Source organism: Metopolophium dirhodum, chromosome 1 (genome assembly GCF_019925205.1).
Source record: "Metopolophium dirhodum isolate CAU chromosome 1, ASM1992520v1, whole genome shotgun sequence".
In the NCBI taxonomy this organism is placed as follows: domain Eukaryota; kingdom Metazoa; phylum Arthropoda; class Insecta; order Hemiptera; family Aphididae; genus Metopolophium; species Metopolophium dirhodum.
This window is the reverse complement of record NC_083560.1, coordinates 158,727,357-158,740,400: the sequence shown is the minus strand read 5'-3', so window position 1 is coordinate 158,740,400 and position 13,044 is coordinate 158,727,357. Positions and strand designations below refer to the sequence as shown.

At 58.8% G+C, this 13,044-nt stretch overlaps 1 non-coding gene and 1 pseudogene across 1 annotated transcript; both read right to left on the bottom strand.

The window, feature by feature from the left end:
• Positions 1–8,134: 8,134 nt before the first annotated feature.
• On the bottom strand, positions 8,135–10,971 carry LOC132937746 (large subunit ribosomal RNA; annotated as a pseudogene).
• A 370-nt stretch (positions 10,972–11,341) lies between these two features.
• LOC132937579 (5.8S ribosomal RNA) lies at positions 11,342–11,499 on the bottom strand. Its single transcript, XR_009663703.1, has one exon. It is a non-coding gene; the product is annotated as a 5.8S ribosomal RNA (ribosomal RNA).
• Between the last annotated feature and the right edge of the window lie 1,545 nt (positions 11,500–13,044).

The following is a 13,044-nucleotide window of genomic DNA, read 5'->3' as shown; positions in this document are numbered from 1 at the left end:
CACGCCTTCCTGAGTACCCCAGCGGTGATCCCATCCAGTCCCGGAGCTTTGTTAGGGGCCATCCTCCAGACAGCCGCCTTAACCTCGGCCTCCGTGACCTCTGGTCTCACTCTTCCTACTCTCTCAGCCTCAAAGATAGGAGCAGCCCTGTCCCTAGGGATTAGGCTCTCCAACAGACACTCGGCCGTCTCCAAAGCCGTCACCGTGAAGGTTCCGTCTTCTCGAAGCACAGCGTTTGGTACCCTACTCTTAGAAGATCCATTCCTAGCCCAACGATAGACCGGGCCCCAGATGTCCGAGTTGCTGGAGGTAGCGAACTTCCTCCACGACTCCATCTTGGCCTTCCTAATCTTTTTCAGGTGCTCGTTCCTGAGCACTCTGAATTGGTCCCTATCCGAGACTTTATAGTCCATGGTGCGTCTGAAGTTATTGAGGCGCCTTTTGGACTCTTCGAGTCCGGCGTCCCACCATGGCGGTTTCATCCTGACGGATTTACGGGAGCGGGGCATGGAGGCCTCCATGGCATGCCCGAGAGCACGCGTAAGAGACTCCGCTACCTGTCCGCAACCGCCCACCATGGTCTCATGTTCACCAAGAACTTTCTGGGCCAGAACCCACCTAAACCTATCCCAGTCGGCTTTCCTAACATTGAATCGACTTTTCCCTACCGCGGGTCCCTCCGACCCTGATCCGACGCGGATCTTGAATCTGATGGTCCTGTGGTCGCTGTCGGTGACATCGAGCACTTCCCATTCAGAGACTGAGTTCGTCAGTGAACCCCCTCTCGTCAGCGTAACATCTATGTTCGATGCCCCCATACCCGGCCTCTCGTACGTGTCGAGGTGGCCAGGCTGGTTGTGCACCGTCAAGTGTTTCGCCGCGATCAGGGATTCGACGTGGGTCCCCCGGGCTGAACCCGAGTTGTTGCCCGGCCGACTGAACCATTGCGGCGAGTGCGCGTTCACGTCGGCCCCTATCACGACGTCTTGGTTGACCCTATCAAGAATATCACCTAGCCTGTCCGTAAAGATGCGTGTCGGGATGCTGTACTTGAAGTAAGCTGACACGAACACGACCGCCTGTCCATGTCTCTTCCTGAGACTGGCCACGGCGCAGAACCTATCGCTGAGCCCCTGCAGGGCTACCACCTCGATGTCCTGATTTAGGACAACTATGGCAGCCCCTGCACTACCGTCCCTACTGCTGAGAACCACTTTCGTGGCGCGGTAGTCAAAACCTAGCAACTTGTCTCCCGAGGTCAGCACTTCCTGAAGCAGAAGCACCTCAACCCCGTTAGCCCTGCTGTAGTCCAGTATCTGATCTGAGACGAGATGATTCCCGTTCATGTTCAGTTGGACTACACAGTAGGTCGAAGAGATCATTTTGAGCCGAAATCTGTCCTACGGGCAACCGTGATGGTCGCCTTGTGAAGAGCCACACAACCGCTGTGCCCCGACTGAGCAGCCAGGCCACAGTTGGCGCACTTGACCGGCACGCTCTTGCAGTCCTTGGCCCTATGGCCCTTGACCGCGCAGCGCCCGCAAGTGTCCACCGTCTGCACACACTTCAGAGCCCTGTGACCGAAGTGCTGGCACTTGAAGCACCTGACTACGTCAACGTACTCCTTGACCTTGCACTTGGCCAACCCGATGAAAAGACTCTTTCCTACCAGAGTCTTGAAGGCGCTTGGTCTAACCGAGCAGACCCACCAAACAAGCTCGTCCGTCTTGGGCCCCTTCATGAAGAGGGGGACCACGGCCTCCTTGTCCAGACCAAGCTCCGGGTTCTGATCCACGATCTGGCCCGCGAGCTTCTCCTTAGGAATTTCCCTATCCACGTCATACACTAGTACGGTCGGCCATCTCGCACTCTCCTCTCTCACACCCTTACCGTCTTTTTCCATGGCCTTCAAGGCCGCATACGTGGCCTCGTCAGCCGGCCTAACCACCAGATCTCCTCTCGGGAGCTTCGCAGAGCCGCCAAGCTTGGGCACCGCCACCCCCTTGACCAGATCGGCCCAGAGCTGTTTCTTGGCCTCACTGGCCCCAGCAGCCCCCACCGAGACGACGAAGGCGCGGGCCGGAGCCCTCGCCTTCTCCCTCTCGATGGCCTTAGCCACCTTCTTGGAGGTGGTGATGGCCACTCTCGGCTGCTCCTTGGGCTTCTCCTCATTCTTCTTCTTCTTCTTCTTTTTCCTTTTGCTCTTCCTGCTCACAACCTCCACAAACGGCTGCTCCTTTACCTTTCCCTTCACCTTCTCCTTAGCAGCCGCAGACTTGGCCTTGGCCTTGTCCTCGACCTTCTTCTTCTTCTTGGGCGGAGATGGCGCAACCGTCCTCTCCACCACAACCTCGCGCACCTCAGGTCTCGACTGAGACCGCCTCGCCTCCTCGACCCTACCTTGCAGAACCGTGTTCTGCCTATAGGCCTCATCGAGCAAGGCCTCATACCTTTCCCTGATCTCCAAGATTGTCCGCAGAGCGGCCGCCGAAATCTTTCGCTTCTCCTTCTCTGCCAGAAGGAGCGCGTCCAGGTCCCTACCAATATTCCTTGCCTTTTGAGGAAAGGATGAAATACCAAAGGAGGAGCATTCAGAAATGCCTTCCTCCTCTGGACCGTCCACCCTCTTCCTCTTTTGTACCTTGGCGACGGTGTCCCCCTCTGGGACCCCCCGCCGCCGGTGCACCCGCCCTTACCTCTTCCAGGCATCCCCCCTCTTCGTCGGTCAGTTCCATGTCAGACATGACTGACCGCGCTCTTGGACTTAACCTAAATACAACTATCGAGCCTACCTACCCTAGTGGCAGCGCCTTTTCCTCCTTTGCGAGTGGGGAGTACTAACGGCACTGGAACTATGCTACCTTAACCTATATAATATAAATCCTAACACCTTACCTGATGGCGGCAGCGCAGCAACGTGTTCGCCCTAAGGCTTATACAGACCGACTCAAAATCGACACCGGTCTGTTCGCGGGAATTTTAACGCGCCACTCGCGTACGCGCACGCACCGCGCACTCGCCCACCAGAGCGTTGCACTGGGGGGGACCGGTTGTACGCACTCGCACGTTCGCGCGCGCCCGCACACTTGCTCGCGCACTCGCAGTTTCCCGGGGGCGGTGACCACTCAGGCCGCGCGCACTCGCACGATCCTAAACACCGCGCGCCGCACGTACGCCACTCGGACACGTCACGCGTTGGCGTCGGTCCGCGCGCACCCGCACGATCCGCCGCGCGTCTCTCGCCCGCCGGAACTTTGATCGCCGCTCCTGGGGCCGCAAATCGCTGCACGAAAACGCAGCTCGGGCCCGTCGATTTATCTTAAAAAAGACTATTCGACTGTCCAAACCGCGATGTCGTACCTCGATTCTGTGACCTTCTGTTCGCTCGCGAACTTTTTGAGCCTAACTTCGGCACTGAAAGTCGAACTTTCGCGCGGCCTACACCAAAATTAGCGCTAGAACAGCACGAATTCAACGGTGTATCGTCCGACGCGAAATTCGCAATACAGCCCGAGAAATCGCTGAAAGGGTTTTGCCGGTCGGGCGTAAACAAAGAGTTTACGCTTGCGACAGACTAAAAACGCCCTCACGCCTTGCTAACCTAACCGATTTTCGCGCTCGATGCACCAGTAGAAGCGTCTACTCGAGACGAATCTTTTGGTACTAAGAACGCAAAAATTTAACTACTCTAACCCGTTCGGAACTTGAGTTGTACACGGAGCACCTCAAAAACACGTCCGCACTGTATGGCTGTCAGACCAACACTAGTAGATAGGGACAGGAGTCTCCGGGTTTTGTGGCTCTCGCCTACCGCCATCCGTCCGTGCCTTAGCGCTAGGCGCTACTTACGGGCGGAGGTGGAGCTAGGACGTCGACGGCTAACCGCCTACGGCCTAGGGTCGTCTGTGGACCACCAGCACCGGGCCCCGGAGGGCCCGTACCTTTTCTGAGGGCCGGAATGACTCAGTTAAGTGCCACCTTGGGTACCGGACCTCCCACTAGGTGTTGTGGTTTATGTACTACTATCTGGCGCCTGTCCCACAGCCACCACGTTTCAGCCGAGGTAGGCTCCTCAACCTTGAGGGGCACCACGCACAGCTCCGGCTGGCCGTATCTGTGCGCGGTGGGGCTCCCCTCTCCCGTGGTACTGACTAGGTTTTTGGTTGATGTCAGTGGATCAACCCGGGGCGTGGCCCCTACCACTATTTTGGCTCCCCAGCCGGCTAGTGGTGGGCCTTGCGGTGGAGATTCGGGCCAGCGCTTACACGCTAACCCCGGGTCCCCACCAACCCCTCCGTCGCCTGTGACGGAGCCTACCTAGCCTGGAGAATACCTACTCTATCCGAAGATCTTTTGGCCTCGATGGCCTCCCTAGCAAAGCGACGCAGTGCACAGTAGTTTGACCTAGTGTCCAGTAACACCTTGGTCTCGCACGGCCATGCGTCCTCGCCCACAAGCCTGATGAGCCTTGCTCTCTCAGCAGAGAGCACAGGGCATCTGAAGAGCACGTGGTCCACCGTCTCGTCCTCAGTTTCACATCTGCACGCGCCCGTACCACGCAGGGCGAAAGACTCCAACTTGGAGTTGAAGTCTCCGTGACCCGTGAGGAACTGGCACACGTAGTGATCCACCTCGAGAGGGAGAGCCAGTCTCCATCTTATGTCGGGAAAAATAGCATGGGTCCAACGACCCTTCGTGCTATTATCCCACCTATCCTGCCAGATGTCAATGATCCTATCCCACTGGTTGTTCATCTCCTCCTCTGAGATTTCACCAGCTTTCCTTTTGATCCTAACCACATGCCATCGGATTTCCAAATCTAGAGGCAGCTGCCCAGCAACAACCTGCAACGCATCCGTTGAGGTCGTTCTGTATGCCCCTGTTAGAGAGAGAAGGGCCCTCCTCTGCTTGCTGCCGAGGAGTTTTATCGCCTTCGCCGTGAGGACTCCTTTCGACCAGATCTCCGCAGCGTAAGTGATACGAGGCAGGAAGACTGCCTTGTATATTACGGCGGAGGTGGACTGTCGGAGACCCCAGTCCGCAGACGATGCCGCTCTAAGCCTACTGTACAGAGAGTCGGACTTTCCGGCCACGCCGCTCACGTGCGCCCAGAAATTTCGCCTACTGTCCAATTCAACGCCCAGATACCTAACTGAACTCACAGCCACGATGTCCTCTGTCCCGAAGGGAACAGTGAACCCCGGCCGCAGCCCTCCTTTCAGGGGGATCGCTTGAGACTTGCTTGCCGAGAAGGTTAGACCTCTTCGGCTCGCCCACTCGCGCAAGGCGCCGAGCGTCGCTCTCGCTTTCCCCTGAATTTCTTCGAGATCGGAGCCCGCGATAAGAACCGCCAGGTCATCCGCGTACGCGACCAGTTTGACCCTATCGTCCGTGTTGGTGACCAACGCCCTATCCATAGATAAATTCCAAAGACTTGGCCCTAACTGTGAGCCTTGAGGGCAGCCTCTGGTGAGATCCGCGAATGCTGTCGCTCCCTCCACCGAGAGCACCGCCCTTCTGCCCGTCAGATAGCTCTGTATGATAGATCTAGTTGCATCGGATGCCCCCAGATCCATCATGTCCCTAATCAGAACGTTCCATCTCAGGTTGTCGAAGGCTCCTGAGATATCCAGAAAGACTCCTACCACCATCTCCTCACTGTTGTCCACCCAATCCAGACACGACTTGATCGCGCTGATTGTGGACTTACCGACCCTGAAACCATGTTGCTCTGCTGAAAGAGCGCCCCCCGTTTCCTCCTCAAGCCTGTCCACCACCAGCCGTTCCAGCACTTTTGACGGTGCCGAAAGCAGGCTGACTGGTCTATATGACTTAGGAAGACTCGGGTCTCTGTCCTCTCCCTTCCTGATGATCACCACCTCTGCTGTCTTCCAACAGTCCGGAAATTCCGACTTCCTGAGGCACTCTCTCAGGACGTTGGTCAGCGGCAAGCCGATGACGCCCCACGCCTTCCTGAGTACCCCAGCGGTGATCCCATCCAGTCCCGGAGCTTTGTTAGGGGCCATCCTCCAGACAGCCGCCTTAACCTCGGCCTCCGTGACCTCTGGTCTCACTCTTCCTACTCTCTCAGCCTCAAAGATAGGAGCAGCCCTGTCCCTAGGGATTAGGCTCTCCAACAGACACTCGGCCGTCTCCAAAGCCGTCACCGTGAAGGTTCCGTCTTCTCGAAGCACAGCGTTTGGTACCCTACTCTTAGAAGATCCATTCCTAGCCCAACGATAGACCGGGCCCCAGATGTCCGAGTTGCTGGAGGTAGCGAACTTCCTCCACGACTCCATCTTGGCCTTCCTAATCTTTTTCAGGTGCTCGTTCCTGAGCACTCTGAATTGGTCCCTATCCGAGACTTTATAGTCCATGGTGCGTCTGAAGTTATTGAGGCGCCTTTTGGACTCTTCGAGTCCGGCGTCCCACCATGGCGGTTTCATCCTGACGGATTTACGGGAGCGGGGCATGGAGGCCTCCATGGCATGCCCGAGAGCACGCGTAAGAGACTCCGCTACCTGTCCGCAACCGCCCACCATGGTCTCATGTTCACCAAGAACTTTCTGGGCCAGAACCCACCTAAACCTATCCCAGTCGGCTTTCCTAACATTGAATCGACTTTTCCCTACCGCAGGTCCCTCCGACCCTGATCCGACGCGGATCTTGAATCTGATGGTCCTGTGGTCGCTGTCGGTGACATCGAGCACTTCCCATTCAGAGACTGAGTTCGTCAGTGAACCCCCTCTCGTCAGCGTAACATCTATGTTCGATGCCCCCATACCCGGCCTCTCGTACGTGTCGAGGTGGCCAGGCTGGTTGTGCACCGTCAAGTGTTTCGCCGCGATCAGGGATTCGACGTGGGTCCCCCGGGCTGAACCCGAGTTGTTGCCCGGCCGACTGAACCATTGCGGCGAGTGCGCGTTCACGTCGGCCCCTATCACGACGTCTTGGTTGACCCTATCAAGAATATCACCTAGCCTGTCCGTAAAGATGCGTGTCGGGATGCTGTACTTGAAGTAAGCTGACACGAACACGACCGCCTGTCCATGTCTCTTCCTGAGACTGGCCACGGCGCAGAACCTATCGCTGAGCCCCTGCAGGGCTACCACCTCGATGTCCTGATTTAGGACAACTATGGCAGCCCCTGCACTACCGTCCCTACTGCTGAGAACCACTTTCGTGGCGCGGTAGTCAAAACCTAGCAACTTGTCTCCCGAGGTCAGCACTTCCTGAAGCAGAAGCACCTCAACCCCGTTAGCCCTGCTGTAGTCCAGTATCTGATCTGAGACGAGATGATTCCCGTTCATGTTCAGTTGGACTACACAGTAGGTCGAAGAGATCATTTTGAGCCGAAATCTGTCCTACGGGCAACCGTGATGGTCGCCTTGTGAAGAGCCACACAACCGCTGTGCCCCGACTGAGCAGCCAGGCCACAGTTGGCGCACTTGACCGGCACGCTCTTGCAGTCCTTGGCCCTATGGCCCTTGACCGCGCAGCGCCCGCAAGTGTCCACCGTCTGCACACACTTCAGAGCCCTGTGACCGAAGTGCTGGCACTTGAAGCACCTGACTACGTCAACGTACTCCTTGACCTTGCACTTGGCCAACCCGATGAAAAGACTCTTTCCTACCAGAGTCTTGAAGGCGCTTGGTCTAACCGAGCAGACCCACCAAACAAGCTCGTCCGTCTTGGGCCCCTTCATGAAGAGGGGGACCACGGCCTCCTTGTCCAGACCAAGCTCCGGGTTCTGATCCACGATCTGGCCCGCGAGCTTCTCCTTAGGAATTTCCCTATCCACGTCATACACTAGTACGGTCGGCCATCTCGCACTCTCCTCTCTCACACCCTTACCGTCTTTTTCCATGGCCTTCAAGGCCGCATACGTGGCCTCGTCAGCCGGCCTAACCACCAGATCTCCTCTCGGGAGCTTCGCAGAGCCGCCAAGCTTGGGCACCGCCACCCCCTTGACCAGATCGGCCCAGAGCTGTTTCTTGGCCTCACTGGCCCCAGCAGCCCCCACCGAGACGACGAAGGCGCGGGCCGGAGCCCTCGCCTTCTCCCTCTCGATGGCCTTAGCCACCTTCTTGGAGGTGGTGATGGCCACTCTCGGCTGCTCCTTGGGCTTCTCCTCATTCTTCTTCTTCTTCTTCTTTTTCCTTTTGCTCTTCCTGCTCACAACCTCCACATAGTAGATAGGGACAGTGAGAATCTCGTTAATCCATTCATGCGCGTCACTAATTAGATGACGAGGCATTTGGCTACCTTAAAAGAGTCATAGTTACTCCTGCCGTTTACCCGCGCTTGCTTGAATTTCTTCACGTTGACATTCAGAGCACTGGGCAGAAATCACATCGCGTCAACACCCGTCCCGGGCCATCGCGATGCTTTGTTTTAATTAGACAGTCGGATTCCCCTGGTCCGTGCCAGTTCTGAGTTGACCGTTACATGGCTGTCGATCCGGCTACGCGACCGACGCCGCGGCGGCCGGACCGCCCGGTGACGGCGAACCGACACCAAGGCGATCGGCCGGCCGCGACGCGGCCAGCGACCGAAGCTCGGTGGTTCCACGGTCGGCGGACGGCGACGGGCCCGCGGCCGCCTCGAGGCTCCCGGTCCGAAGACCGGGCGCGCGGGCGACGGCCGGGGTGTCGCCAAAACCGCCTACGCTTCTACGACGACCCGAACCCGACAGCCACGCTCCTCAGAGCCAATCCTTATCCCGAAGTTACGGATCGGTTTTGCCGACTTCCCTTACCTACATTATTCTATGCGGCTAGAGGCTGCTCACCTCGGAGACCTGCTGCGGATATCGGTACGAACCGACGCGAAGACTCCGCGTGGCCCTCTCTCGAATTTTCAAGGTCCGCGTGGGGATCACGGACACCGCCGCAACGAGCGGTGCTCTTCGCGCTCGCGTCCCTATCGCCCGGCTAGAGGATTCCAGGGACGTACAACGCTCACAGAGAAAAGAGAACTCTACCCAGATCCCCCGGCGGCTTCTTCGAGTTCATTCTGGTTACCCAGACGAGACAAAAGAGCCCCGAACACTAGGGAGCGGTTCCGCGTCGGGTTCCGGAATACGAACCGGATTCCCTCTCGCCCCAAGGGCGATTCGAAAACGCCTTCGCCCGTGGTACGAGGATCTCTCCCCGGGCTTAGGATCGACTGACTCTTGGACAACGGCTGTTCACAAGAAACCCTTCTCCACGGCAGCCCCCGAGGGCCCCTCTCGAGTATTTGCTACTACCACCAAGATCTGCACCGACGGCGGCTCCAGGCGGTCTCGCGACCTGCCCTTCGACGCACACCGCCGCGCCATCCTACTCGTCGAGGCTTGCCGGGACCGACCGCCGCGAGCGACGACCGGCCCCACTATGCCGTCGACGGCCGAGTATAGGCACGACGCTCCAGCGCCATCCATTTTCAGAGCTAGTTGCTTCGGCAGGTGAGTTGTTACACACTCCTTAGCGGATTCCGACTTCCATGGCCACCGTCCTGCTGTCATCAGCAACCAACGCCTTTCATGGTCTCTGAATACGCGTCGATTTCGGCGCCTTAACTCGGCGTTCGGTTCATCCCGCAGCGCCAGTTCTGCTTACCAAAAATGGCCCACTAAGCGCCTAGGGTTCCGTCGCCGGCTTCGCACGCGGTTCACGCGGTGTACCAGGTAAAGCCGGCGATCTCACCCATTTATAGTTTGAGAATAGGTTGAGGTCGTTTCGGCCCCAATGTCCTCTAATCATTCGCTTTACCGTATGAGACATCCTCCGTGTTACGAGCGTGTTGTTACCGCGCCGTACAGCGCGGAGTCCCACCGGCGTCCGTACGCCCGCGAACGGGCGGGACACATCGGCGCCAGCTATCCTGAGGGAAACTTCGGATGGAACCAGCTACTAGATGGTTCGATTAGTCTTTCGCCCCTATACCCAGCTCAGACGATCGATTTGCACGTCAGAATCGCTGCGGACCTCCATCAGGGTTTCCCCTGACTTCATCCTGGCCAGGCATAGTTCACCATCTTTCGGGTACCAACGTGTGCGCTAAGGGTGCGCCCTCGGACGGCCGAAGCCGACCTGGCGAAGACGCCCCCGGACTGCGGACCAGCGCGACTTTGAACGCCGGTGGGTTCGGTCGCTAGGCCATCGTCCGCACCGTAAACGGTTCACTTTCATTGCGCCAAACGTGGTTTTTCGTAAGATCACCGTTGACTCGCGCACACGTTAGACTCCTTGGTCCGTGTTTCAAGACGGGTCGGAAAGTAGCCCGAAATCGTCGCCGACCGACGGGACCCCGCCTGCGACGGGGCCGCGTCGACGGTTCTTGCCGTCGGGCGAGCCGACCAGGAGCACCGGGGTTCGGCGCGAACGGTCACGCCGAAACGCAACCGCCGCGACGAACGCCACCCAAGCCCTTCGGCCGGCGCCCAACGGGTCGCGACGTCCGCTAACCGAGCGAAAGATCCGGCCGGCGGTTAGACCGACCGTGAATTCGCCCGGCGGGGACTCGCGGGCTCTGTCCGTTTACACCCGAACAGTTTCACGTTCTTATGAACTCTCTCTTCAAAGTTCTTTTCAACTTTCCCTCACGGTACTTGTAAACTATCGGTCTCGTGGCCGTATTTAGCCTTAGATGGAGTTTACCACCAACTTCGGGCTGCACTCTCAAGCAACCCGACTCGAAGGCGCGGTCCGATCCCGGAACGCTGTGACGGCCTCTACTGGCCTGGCACCATCTGCGGGCCATGGCCCCGTTCAAGGGAGACTTGGACCGTCACGTGCGCCCCGGCAACGAGGCCGGCCCGTACGCCACAACTCCCATAGGTGCCGCGACACAAAAGTGCGCGGCGGGATTCGGCGATGGGCTTTTCCCTGTTCGCTCGCCGCTACTAAGGGAATCACGGTTGTTTTCTTTTCCTCCGCTTATTAATATGCTTAAATCCGGCGGGTAGTCCCGCCTGATCTGAGGTCGGAACGTATCGGTTTTTTTTTTTTTTAAATTACACGGCAGCCTGCGGTCCGCGCTCCGCCCGTACGGTGACCGTCCGCGTCCGCGTCTCGGAAGCCGGAGAGGTCCGTGGACTCTCAGCCGACCCGGCCGCGCTCTCGCGCGGCGGGCGGACGGGGACGTGCCGTTTGACGACGCGAGAACCCGTGACTGTTTGCCGTCACAACTTGGGCGGACGACCGGAGGCGGCCGCGCGAGCGCGGTTTTCCACGGTCGAACCGCCAATCTCGCACCACCGGAGCGGCCGACGGGCGGGCGGACAGTCCCCGGGAGGACTGCCGCCGCCGTCGGACGCCTGCCGGCGGCGCATCGGTCTGGCCGAGTATCCGGTATACGACCCTCAGACAGGCGTGGCCCGGGACCCGCGGGTCACCGAGGCCGCAATGTGCGTTCGACTGGTCGATGTTCGTATAACCTGCGGATTACACGACGACGCGCAGATAGCTGCGGTCTTCATCGATCCACGAGCCAAGTGATCCGCTGTTCGGGGTCGGGTGTTTTTTTTTGTCGACGAAACTTCTACCGGCCACGCGCCGTGCGCGGACGCACGGCGGGGCCCGTATGGTCTTTCGACGTTAACCATCTTTCGGTCGACGCTCGGTCGGGGGTCGCGGCGCGCGGGCGGTCGGCGAGCTAGTCGCGAGCGCACGCGGCCACGGGGTCGGATTAGGCGCGCGCGAGACCGGCAAGTGCTGCCGGTACCGCGGGCCCGTCTCTAATGATCCTTCCGCAGGTTCACCTACGGAAACCTTGTTACGACTTTTACTTCCTCTAAACGGCCGATTTCGGTCATCTTCGCGATCGCGCGACGACCCAGCCCCCGAGGGGGCCGAATAACGCGCGTCCACTCCGAAGACCTCAATGCGACCGTTCAATCGGTAGTAGCGACGGGCGGTGTGTACAAAGGGCAGGGACGTAATCAACGCGAGCTGATGACTCGCGCTTACTGGGAATTCCTCGTTCACGTGGAAAAATTGCAAGCCACGATCCCTAAGCACGAAGGAGGTTCAGCGGGTTACCCGGAAGCCTGTCGGCCCAGGAATGTTAACACACGCTGATTCCTTCAGTGTAGCGCGCGTGCGGCCCAGAACATCTAAGGGCATCACAGACCTGTTATCGCTCAGTCTCGTGCGGCTATTTTCGTCCGCCGCCTGTCCCTCTAAGAAGAGTTTAAGCTCCTGGGAGCCGGCGGTAGCCCTAGTAACGTATCGTGATCCGCCGGCGACGGCCGCGAACACGGCGCGCTTCACCACGGAGCCCGACGCACGACGGACGCGCGCCGACCGGAGGTTGCCCCCCGGCCGACACACGCCCGCCGCACGCCGGGACGCGGATGGCGCGGCCGCGCTCGACGACCGCCGTGGACGACGGGCGAACGCGTTCGGGGATACCGGGCCGAGCCGACGGGTACGCGAACACGGACGGCCGAAACCGCCCGCGCCGCGCACACGCCGACCCGGGGTTACCCGCCTAGTTAGCAGGACAGAGTCTCGTTCGTTATCGGAATTAACCAGACAGATCGCTCCACCAACTAAGAACGGCCATGCACCACCACCCACCGAATCAAGAAAGAGCTCTCAATCTGTCAATCTTTCCGGTGTCCGGGCCTGGTGAGGTTTCCCGTGTTGAGTCAAATTAAGCCGCAGGCTCCACTCCTGGTGGTGCCCTTCCGTCAATTCCTTTAAGTTTCAACTTTGCAATCATACTTCCCCCGGAACCGAAAAGCTTCGGTTTCCCGGAAGCTGCCCGCCGGGTCGTTAATGAAACGCCGGCGGATCGCTAGCTGGCATCGTTTACAGTTAGAACTAGGGCGGTATCTGATCGCCTTCGAACCTCTAACTTTCGTTCTTGATCATACGAGAACGTACTTGGCAAATGCTTTCGCGTCAGTTCGTCTCGAGACGATCCAAGAATTTCACCTCTAACGTCTCGGTACGAATGCCCCCGCCCGTCTCTGTTGATCATTACCTCCGGTCCCGAAAACCGGCCCGGCGGGACGCGCGGGCGACTGGCGCCCGCGGCCCGGCGGCCCGCGCA